The 11,159-nt window shown below is 47.4% G+C and overlaps 1 pseudogene; it reads left to right on the forward strand.

Annotated features, from left to right (window-relative positions):
- Positions 1–8,552, forward strand: part of LOC128822998 (zinc finger protein 883-like) — a 28,196-nt pseudogene extending 19,644 nt beyond the window's left edge.
- Positions 8,553–11,159: the final 2,607 nt, after the last annotated feature.

Here is an 11,159-nt window from a genome sequence, read left to right on the forward strand (position 1 = left end):
GCAGCATTCCCAGGGAAGGGGGGCTGGCAGAGTACCACCTGCTAAGGAGGGAGGAGAGCTCCAGGCCAGCTCCTCTAGGGGGCTGGATGCTCCAGACTCAGGGTTTTTGGTTTATACGGTAGGCGCGGGGCTGTCCCTCCGGAGAGAGTACCTTGTTCCCCTGGAGGTGGATGGGAGGAAGGTCAATGGATACTGGGATACGGGCGCAGAGGTGACGCTGGCCCGGCCCGAGGTGGTGGCCCCAGATGAGGTGGTGCCCAACACCTACCTGACCCTGACGGGGGTGGGCGGAACACCAGTCAAAGTGCCCATGGCAAGGGTACACGTGAAGTGGGGGGCCAAGGAGGGCCCCAAGGATGTGGGGGTACACCCGTATTTTCCCACTGAGGTATTGATGGGGGGGGACCTGGAGAACTGGCCAAGCAACCCCCAAAGGGCACTGGTTGTGACCCGCAGTCAGAGCCGGCGAGGGGCACTGCGCCCTGGCCTTGGGGGGGGTGCCTTGCCTGAGGCGCAGGACCCTAACCTGGTGGGGAGGGAACGCCCAGGGACACGGCTCAGGGAGGCTGCAGCTTCAGACCCAGCGGGTGAGAAAGAGCAGGTGGCCATCCCTGTCCCAGCTGCTGAGTTCCAGGCCGAGTTGCAGAGAGATCCCTCCTTGCGGAAGATAAGGGACCTGGCCGACCTCAATGCGGTACAGACCATGGGACGAGGTGGCCGGAAAAGGTTCCTGTGGGAGAAGGGGTTCCTGTACTGAGAATGGGCTCCCCCAGGGAAAATGGAGTCAGGGGGGATCAGGAGGCAGCTGGTGGTACCCCAGAAGTATCGCCGCCAGCTGCTGTACCGGGCCCATGACATTCCCCTCTCAGGGCACCAGGGAACCTGGCGTACCCAGCAGAGACTGCTACGGAGCTTTTACTGGCCTGGGGTCTTTGTTACTGTCCGACAGTACTGCGGATCCTGTGACACCTGTCAGAGGGGAAGGAAGGCCCGGGACAAGGGGAAAACAGCTTTAGGACCCTTGCCCAGCATAAAGGATCCTTTCCGGAGGGTGGCCAAGGTTAAAAGGGCGGCTCTAAACCAAGAGAGCCCAAAGCACAGACCTCCAGACTGGAGCGCTGGGAGAAGACCACAGCCCAGTTGGAACCCCAGAGGTATGGGGGTGGGAAAAGGGCACAGGCCGCATAAACCTTCCCACATGTGAACTGCGAGTGCCATCAAGCACCCCCGACCTAAGGGGGGGCGTGAAACTGGAGGGGCCTGGTGTAATTCTCACCAAGGAATGGGAGGGATGCGGGGGCATCCATGGGAACGGGGGTAGGTTCGAACTTCCCCGGGTCACTGGCTAAAGTGACCCTGCTCAGTTCGGTCTTGAAGGGGGGAGATGTGACGAACTGGGACTGTTCTTACTGTGGTGTGTGAATGCTGACAGGGGAGTGTGGCTAGGATAGTCTGCATTGGGGGATGGGAGTCTGCCCGAAGGAACATACCTGAGCATGTAACATGAGAACCCAGGAAGGGGTTGGAGGCCAGGTGACACCTTAGCCCGGGAAACTGAACAAAGGCTGTGGGAGGGGTCGCTGAAGGCAGAGTGTGGGAAGCGGGCTGGAGAGATGGCTGGGAGGCAGAGATGGCTCTGACCCCCCAAACTGAGGGGGGCTGGGATGCCCTGGGACCCCAAGCTGGACCTAACTGAGGGGGGCCCTGTTGTCTGTGCCTGCAAGACCTGTCTTGGACTGTATTCCTGTCATCCAAATAAACCTTCTGCTTTACTGGCTGGCTGAGAGTCATGGTGAATCGCAGGAAGCCGGGAGTGCAGGGCCCTGAGTTCCCCAATACTCCGTGACAGTAACCTTTAGCTGAACCCCCAAGAAAGCTATTTTGGGTGCTTACAAAAATTAATTGTTTCTTTTAAGATCAAGCAAAAAGCCTAAGTTCCAGATGTATTGTTTTCCTTTTTGATTTTAATCAAATTTACCTTTTTTAAGAATAGGATTGGATTTTTGGTGTCCTAAGAGGTTTGTGCATGCTATTTGACTAGCTGGTAGCCACAGCTAATTTCCTTTGTTTTCTTTCTCAGCTGTTTCCCAGAGGGGAGGTGAAAGGGCTTGAGGGCACCCCAGAGGGAGGAATTCCCAAGTGCTCCTTCCTGGGTCCAAGGTTTTTTTTTTTTTTTCATTTGGGTGCTGGCAGCATTTGCCAAGCCAAGGTCAGAGGAAAGCTGTAACCTTGGGAGTTTAATACAAGCCTAGAGTGGCACGTATTAATTTTTAGAATACTTGCAGGCCCCACTTTCTGCACGTGTAGTGACAGAGTGGGGATTCAGCCCTGACACATACTACGTACAAAATTGATCATAATTTTGTAGAAGAGTGAGCATAGGGGTACAAACTGACACAGCGTCTGTCTATGTGTGTTCCCAGCAGATATGTGGGTATTTCAATCCATTATAAGCAGAGTGTTCAGCATCTTCAAGGACCTGGGGAGCTGGTCCTGGGAATTCACTGGTTTATTAGGTGTGACACTGTCTGGAATTGTGAGACACGTTTTATTATTATTATGTTATTATTAATACCAATATGATAAAATTGCAATGAATATGCCATGTAAGGTGTAAGTGAAAATGTTATGATTTTCCAAGTATAATAATTTTGTTTCTATCTTTTGTATCACCTTTGTATTTTGAGTTATAGATATGTAGGGTATATCTGTATTTCCAGACTTGAGCAGTGTTTCTGGGTGACAACCCCAGATGTATTGGTATCACTGCTGCCTAGCCTGTTTGATGGCCCATCCATGGTCATCAGCTGTACTATGAGCACATGGAAAGGACCAAGGGGATACACCTATTAAGTCTGGAAGACATGCAGGGGTATGCCTGTATAAGGAGAATGCCAAGACTTTTCCATGCCATGTGCTGTGAAGCTTGTATTTGGGACACAGGAAGTACAAGCCACATGGCAAAAGGAGAATAAAGGACATCTGAATCATCTGGATTTTGTCTTCAATCCCTCTCCCTACCTCTGGAGCAACTTCTCTAGAAACTGAAGCCTTGACCAAAGGACTGAATGATGTGGGTGTGTTCCAGATGGACTTTCAAGCCAGCAACTCACCAATACTGCTAAGAACCAAATACATAGATTTCCAAATGTATCTGACTGCTTTCCCATTTAACAACTTCTTTCTTTCTTTCTTTCTTTCTTTCTTTCTTTCTTTCTTTCTTTCTTTCTTTCTTTCTTTCTTTCTTTCTTTCTTAATAAACCTTTAATTTAGATGCTAAAGCATTGGCTGGAAGGAGGGAATTTTGGGTAATATCCAAATCCATACTGACCTGGCAATGTGGCTGACCCTTTGGGGTCAGAAGAACATTTTGTCTGTGTGCGCAGAGTTTTTAAATAACCTCTCACTGTACTGGACCTAGGTGCTGATTGGGAGTCAGAGAACTGGAATGCAATAAAGGGGGCTGTGTGATTTCTGTTTTCAGCTTCTCGATAACCAGTGTGGGGGACCCAGGAGCACAGTTTGTGACTGGTCATTGAGTTTAACTTCAGTGTTAACCACTAGCTTTTGGAGCATCTGCTCTCCCTTTTTCAGCCTGCCCTGACCTTGGCATTTTCAGTGAGGACTACCGCAGGCACACCAGATCACACTAATTACTGAAGATAAATTAATAGAATGTTTTTTATGACCAAATCTTATGAAAACAACTGAACTCCTTTGTTTTCTTTCATCTGAGCAGGGTTTCCAGTTTCCAAACCTGATGTGATGTCCCAGCTGGAACAAGGGGGAGAGTCGTGGGTCTCAGACCTCCAGGGTTCAGAGGAAAGAGAGATCCTGAGAGCTCCCTGCATAGGTGAGGAAACATAAACCAACACAAAATCTGTGAATGTCTGAAGGAAACATCTGGGATCCCCTACAAATCCCTTTGGAGGTCTCTCAGTTCATTATTGTCACTACCAGAGGTCATATCCTCAGGGTAACTATAGCTCATGGCTTCCTGTAGAATCTAGCAGATGGCTTCCTTCCTTCCCCCTGTGAATTTGGATGGGATGTGAAGGCCGAATCGATCCCCTCCTCTCTACTATTTGGGAGAAGAGTTTGGGGGAGTTCAGTTTCTGATTTTTATTTGACGTCTCTCCAGCACTTGTTTTGGTTTGGTCTTCCCCTTTCCATCCCTGTTTGAGGTTTCTGTCTCTATCACAGCAGGTGATGCAATGGTATGTGAGAAAGAGGAGCAGAATTCTCAGCAGGAAAATGTTGAGCAAGTGGATAAACACAGAGCGGAAAGGAATGTGTCCAGGAGTCGTGAGCAGGAAAAATCTTGTGAGATTCAGTACAGACCAGAAAGAGAGCAGGGAAACCAGCTAGGGAAGAAAGTGGGTAAATGTATTTCCTGTCGAGGAACTCAGAAGGATTTCAAAGAAACCACAACACAGCAGGAAATCCTCAGGGGAAAAAGAAAAAATATATGCACTGAGTGTGGAAAAAACTTATGTGACTACTCAACCCTTATAAAGCATCAGCGAATCCACACAGGAGAGAGGCCCTATGAATGCATTGAGTGTGGGAAAACCTTCAATCGCAGCTCGCACCTTATTAGTCATCAAAGAATCCACACAGGGGAGAGGCCCTATGAATGCTGTGAGTGTGGGAAAACCTTCAATCACGACTCGCACCTTATTAGTCATCAGAGAATCCACACAGGGGAGAGGCCCTACGAATGCAGTGAGTGTGGGAAAACCTTCAATCGCAGCTCGAACCTTATTAGTCATCAGAGAATCCACACAGAGGAGAGGCCCTATGAATGTAGTGAGTGTGGGAAAAACTTCACTAACAGCTCAAACCTTAGTAGGCATCAGAGAATCCACACAGGGGAGAGGGTCTATGAATGCAATGAGTGTGGGAAAAACTTCACTCACAGATCAGGCCTTTTCGAGCATCACAGAATCCACACAGGGGAGAGGCCCTATGAATGCTCTGAGTGTGGGAAAAACTTCACTCACAGATCAGCCCTTTCTAAACATCAGAGAATCCACAGAGGGGAGAGACCCTATGAATGCAGTGACTGTGGGAAAAGCTTCAATTACAGTTCGCACCTTATTGGGCATCAGAGAATCCACACAGGGGAGAGGCCCTATGCATGCAGTGAGTGTGGGAAAAACTTCACTCACAGATCAGCACTTTCTAAACATCAGAGAATCCACAGAGGGGAGAGGCCCTACGAATGCAGTGATTGTGGGAAAAGCTTCAATTACAGTTCACACCTTATTGGGCATCAGAGAATCCACACAGGGGAGAGACCTTATGAATGCAGTGAGTGTGGGAAAAACTTCACTCACAGATCGCACCTTATTATGCATCAGAGAATCCACACAGGGGAGAGGCCCTATCAATGCAGTGATTGTGGGAAAAGCTTCACTAGCAGCTCAGACCTTTGCAAACATCAGAGAATCCACACAGGGGAGAGGCCCTATCAATGCAGTGATTGTGGGAAAAACTTCACTAACAGCTCTGCCCTTTCTAACCATCAGAGAATCCACACAGGTGAGAGGCCCTATGAATGCAGTGAGTGTGGGAAAAACTTCACTAACAGCTCAGCCCTTTCTAACCATCAGAGAATCCACACAGGGGAGAGGCCCTATGAATGCCATGAGTGTGCAAAAACCTTCAATCAAAGCTCGCACCTTATTCGGCACCAGAGAATCCACAAAGGGGAGGCCCTATGAATGCAGTGAGTGCGGGAAAACCTTCTCTTAGCACTCAGCCCGTGTTAGCCATCAGAGAATCTGCAAGGGAGATCAACACCATAAAAACCTTTAGGGCTATTAATAATTTTTTTTTCTGTAATACTTTGGCTGATTCCCACATAGTAATTTTTAAAGCTTTTTCAACAGTTTGCAGCACCGTTACCCCTCAGTAGTCCAATGAGGGGCCCATTTTGGCCTTTTGCAGTTTGCCCTGTTTTGAGATGGACCCATTTGTCCTTTCTATCAGCTCCATTGTCCCATAAGTAATTCGAGTGTGCCCTTCCTATCAGGAGCCAGGGAGCATCACGTTTGTACCATTGCTCCTGTTGCAACATTATTGTTAGAGTAAGCAATGATACAGATCGTATCATTGCCAGTTTTTCTCATGTTGCTCTAGGTTGTGCTGAAGAGCAGTTATATTGGGAACTTTTCAAATTAAATTATTTAAATAAAGAGGAGCAGGGGCAGGAAAAAGTGTCATTTCAGCCTCTGTGACACTGGAAGGAGATGGGGTGACTCAGAGATGCCTTCCTTCCCCATAACGGCAGAACTGTTACCTTTTGTCTGAGCTATGCAGAGTTTATCTTCATCACATTCTATCCATCCACTTCTCAAAGTGTCATGTGATGAAGTGTTCTTAGTTGTCTTTGATTAGAGATGATACTTTGACTTCTTTAATCCTATACTAGAGTCGCTGTGACTGGAGATGAAAGTGTCAAGGACCTGGAAGGGAAATTCAAATGGATCCCAAACACAGTGTGATCATTTGGAGTTTAAATCCCAGGTTCCATCTATTGATAACGCCACTTCTAACAAGGTGGTTGTTTTGTCCCCCATTATGGGGATGCTAGGATACTAAAAAAAATTGTAAATAACATAGCTGACTATTGAGACAGCGCTGAGTGAAGCAGGATTGAATCATTCAGAGGAGACTGTGATGGAAGAATCTCTTGTCCTGATTCGCATGATCAGATGTAACCTACTCTGGAGTTTCACTTGACACTTTCATTGTCATGTATTCTATCTCTCTGAGATGTGGCTTTCTATCTTTCCTGGAGGCTCTTTGGTCACCCAATTGGATATTAGTTCAGTGTGATAGGATTGTAGCTCAGATTTTTGGAGACTTTAAGAGAAATGAACATTTGCTAAAGTCATCATTTTTCACTTCAGTTTTGATTTTCCCCACCCCTCCATAATGACATGGAGAAATTTCAGGTGCAGTTCTGTCAACAGGAGAGACCTCTCCAATTTACTGGAAATGCTAACAAAGAAACAGTGGTGATTTAAAATCTCCACTCAGAAATGGTGAATAACAGCAGAAACCCAACTAATTGGAGGAAGTGCATATGATCAGAGTGTAATTCAATTGTTTAAGTCAGTATTGTTTCAGATGATCTGGGGAAAGTATTCCATGGTAAGTGGTTTTGAACTAGGCAAAATGTCCATGTATTTGGTTCCCAAAGCATTTGTAACCCAGGTCCCATAAAGGTCTCTACTAGCTAATCTTATGGTATGGTATGTGCCCGTCATGGCACAGATGTTGCGGAAATAGAAGTGTGGGTTTTGTTTAATTTATCCTTTGATAGACCTTTGGTCTGACCCAATATGGCCGTTATGTTCTGTGAATAAATATTTCCTTTTATTCATTTCAAACCTGCAGCCTATTCATTTCATTTGGAGACCCCTCCTACTTCTTGTGTTATGAGAAGGAGTAAATAACACTCCCTTGGTCCTTTAAAAGATATTATGTGACATCCCGCCCCCTTGACTCTCATGTCCTGGGACCAACATTGATACAACACCACCACAACAAACAAGGTTAAAAGTCAATGCAAATGGGAGAAACATCTTGTGTTTCATTCCTTATGTCCTGGTCCCATCATGTGGCCATTTCCTTTCCCTCCTTTCTGTTAAAAGCTTTGGTGTTTTGCACAGAAACATTATTTCCCAGGAGAGACCTAGGAGTGGGGTCTGCATTCCTGTACCAAACAGTCACTAGAAGGGGGCAGACAAAGGACTTTAGGACAAGGCGTCCATCACTATCAAAAAATCATCTCCCTCCTGCAGGTCACTGGCAGCCTGAATTTGTTCCTTATCCTCCTGGAGTCTGGGGGCTGGACTCAGCACTATCCAGCCCCTCTGTATGTAGCAGTAACAAACACAAACCTTGGCTTTAAAACGAGGTGTTCCCCTTCCTTCTCAGGGAATATTTTTCTATGATTGAAGTTGAGCTTCAGTTCCCCTCTCCTAGGGGCAGGTTGGGTGTGGGGCCAGCTCCCAATGAGATCTATTTTCACCTTTGCCCACTTTCAGTCACTCTGGGATCCTAACTCTGCTCCCGGCTGCCAGGCAGCCTCCAGCCCATCCACCCTGCTTAGTAGCTCTATGGTCATGTGTCACCACTTTGATAGCACCCATAATGTGCAGGAAAGGCATTCCCCACCAGATGCATTGGTGGTGTAGTGGTGAGCCTAGTTGCTTTCCAAGCAGTTGACCTGCATTCTATTTCCAGCTAATGCAATAGTGATTTTTCTCATTTGCTGTTTTCTTGTCTGGAAGTGGTTTCATTTCATTCACATTGTGTTATAATCGCATTATCCATAGAATGAGACAATAAATGTGTCAAAGCCCAGTAGGTCATACAGGATGGAGACACACAAGGGGCTGGAATGTGACATCTGTAAAAGACAGAACACTTGGAAACCTGCATCTCCCATCCCCTTCCTTTCCGTGTTATGATTCCAGCTGTGTGTGATGTTTGCATGATGTTCCTGCATGATGGAGAAATAAAGTTTTGGGTCAGTTTTTGCTCCTGCAGATTCCTTTGCTGTTACAATTATAATGACATGAACAAAAGGGAGGCAAAATAAAAATAAACTCAAAATTGCAATGCAGTTTGGGAAAGAGAAGATCACAGTTAAGTTAAACACTTCCAAATAAAAAAATAATACTAAAGAGGGATGGGGGTGGGAAATAGATCAGGTATGTGGAGATCCCCTCGATATTTGAACTCACGTTACTAGAATCAAAGTTCAGACTTGACACTGTGGAACACCTGCTGCTGTCCGTCTCTTTGAACACCTGTGATGAGCAAGATCAAGTTGGAACACCTGTTTTGCTTCAATCATATAGTCTCTGTGTTCTCTGTCTCTTTCTTCTCCCCCACTTTCTTGTCTCCAATGTCTCTGTCTTTTTCCTCTTGCTCCCTTTCCTCCTGCCCTTTCCCAGGAACTCACACTCTACAGCATTTAGGAAAAGCCAGAGTTTCCATGTTCTGCACATGATCCTGTGTCAGAGGATGTGTGACCCAGGTCAGAACCAGTCACCAGAACAATATGACCCTTTGTGGGTGACTTCTCTGCCTACTCCGCAATTTACACCTCCCCCCAACTAAAGGGGGGGTTACAGCTCTGACTGAGAGGCCCCACAGGAGAAATTTCAGCCAAATACAAATTTGTGTGAAATGTTGAGAAGTGAAGAGCCCCCTTCCCTTGCCCCCAAATCCCCAGAACTCTAGTGTTACCCCCATGGCACCAGCAGAGGGAACCCAGTGAGATGGGATTACAGAATACAAGGAGGGAGGGAGCAGGGGAGAGAGGTGACAGGGAGTCTCTTTTTCCTTCCCTCTTCACTTTCTCTTCCAGGAACTGCAGTCACAGCAGGGAGGAGTTTGTTTCATTGTAAGGGATCCGTGTCTGTCCCAGAGGTCACAGAAGTGACAGATTCTGTGACCTCCTGCAACCTCTCTGACTTCTGCAGTGGTCACTGTGGCTGACTCCAGGGTCGCACAAGTAGCTGGCCCCAGGGACCACACGAGCAGTGGCCAAAGAGGCTGGCCCTGGGGACCTGCTTGAGCAGCGGTTCTGAGGGTGGCCAGAGCAGCCGCAGCTTAGTGGCCCCCGGCAGTGGTCCTGGCATGGCAGGAGCAGTGGCTGGCCCCCTGGGCCTCCCCCCTTGGCAGCAGCTGGAGTGGCAGCAGGCCCCCAGAGCTTCTCCCTTGGTAGCTGGTGCCACAGGCCCCCTGGTCTCCTGCCCCATAGCTGGAGTCGCAGATCCCCTGGGCTCCCCTCCTCAAGATTCAGTGAGGGGTATTTATGGTATAAGTCATGGACAGGTCACAGGCAGTGATTTTTTGTTTCTTGCCCATGACCTGTCCATGACTTTTTCTAAAAATACCCGTGATTAATTTGTCGCCTTACTCATTGTCAATCAAATAAATTGAAATGCTTCCTCCTGCAAGTGGATTTAGCCCAAGACCCTCAGAGTCAGCAGCTCTTACACCCTCCACTGAGCCCTCTGGTCAGCTGTCCTAGCACTGGAAGCCTCCTGTTTAGATCCTAAAATAGCATTTTTGCACCAGGGGGGCTCAAATTTTGGACTGGATATTGTAGCTCCACTGTTATTTTATTGAATAGCTTCAAAACAGCAAGTGTAGAAAGTCTCCTAAGGGCCAGGCTCTCTGCCATGGAAACAGCTGCCACTGCTCTCCAGGAGTCTGTGCGTTCCACCCTGCAAAGTACAAACCTCCTCTGAACTGAAGGGGGGTTAGACCAGGACAGGGTTGGTAACACAAATACTTCAGACTGTTAACCCTAGGTCCCTTTCTTTCTTTAAAGCAGGACATCCCAGTCAACTGTTAACCATGGTGTTATCTTCATCTTAAAATACCTCTCAGTACATTTAACAGAGGAAGTGAAACCCCCTCCCACACATGGCTCTCTGTTAAGGAGTTGTACCATAACTGCCCCTGGAGACTGTCTCATTTTATACTCTTAAGAGCTTTTTCTCTTCAAACCCCTCCTTATCCCAATCTATGGCCAACCTCCATATTTCAGAGTTTAGAATTTACTCTCAGCACCCTAGTAGGACACTTTCTATGTGAATTAGACAAAGTAAGTGGGGGAAGCTACATGGCTAATGAAAACCAGTGCTCCGGGGGAGACTTGAATTCACACCCACAGGAGTATTTCCCCTTGCACTAGCCAGTTGCACCACTGTAGGTGCTTCTTAGGCCTGGTCTACACTACGAGTTTAGGTCGACTTTAGCAGCGTTAAATCCAATTAAGCCTGGACACGTCCACACGATGAAGCCCTTTTTTTCGACTTAAAGGGCCCTTTAAACTGGTTTCTTTACTCCACCTCTGACAAAGGGATTAGCGCTAAAATTGGCCTTTGCGGGTTGGATTTGGGGTAGTGTGGATGGAATTCGACATTATTGGCCTCCAGGAGCTATCCCACAGATGCACTGACCAGGTAGACAGGAAAAGCCCTGCGAACTTTTGAATTTCATTTCCTGTTTGCCCAGCATGGAGAGCACAGGTGACCACGCAGAGCTCATCAGCATAGGTAACCATGATAGAGTCCCAGGATTGCAAAAGAGCTCCAGCATGGACAGAACAGGAGGTACGGGAT

This window comes from Malaclemys terrapin, chromosome 15, assembly GCF_027887155.1.
Source record: "Malaclemys terrapin pileata isolate rMalTer1 chromosome 15, rMalTer1.hap1, whole genome shotgun sequence".
NCBI lineage: Eukaryota > Metazoa > Chordata > Testudines > Emydidae > Malaclemys > Malaclemys terrapin.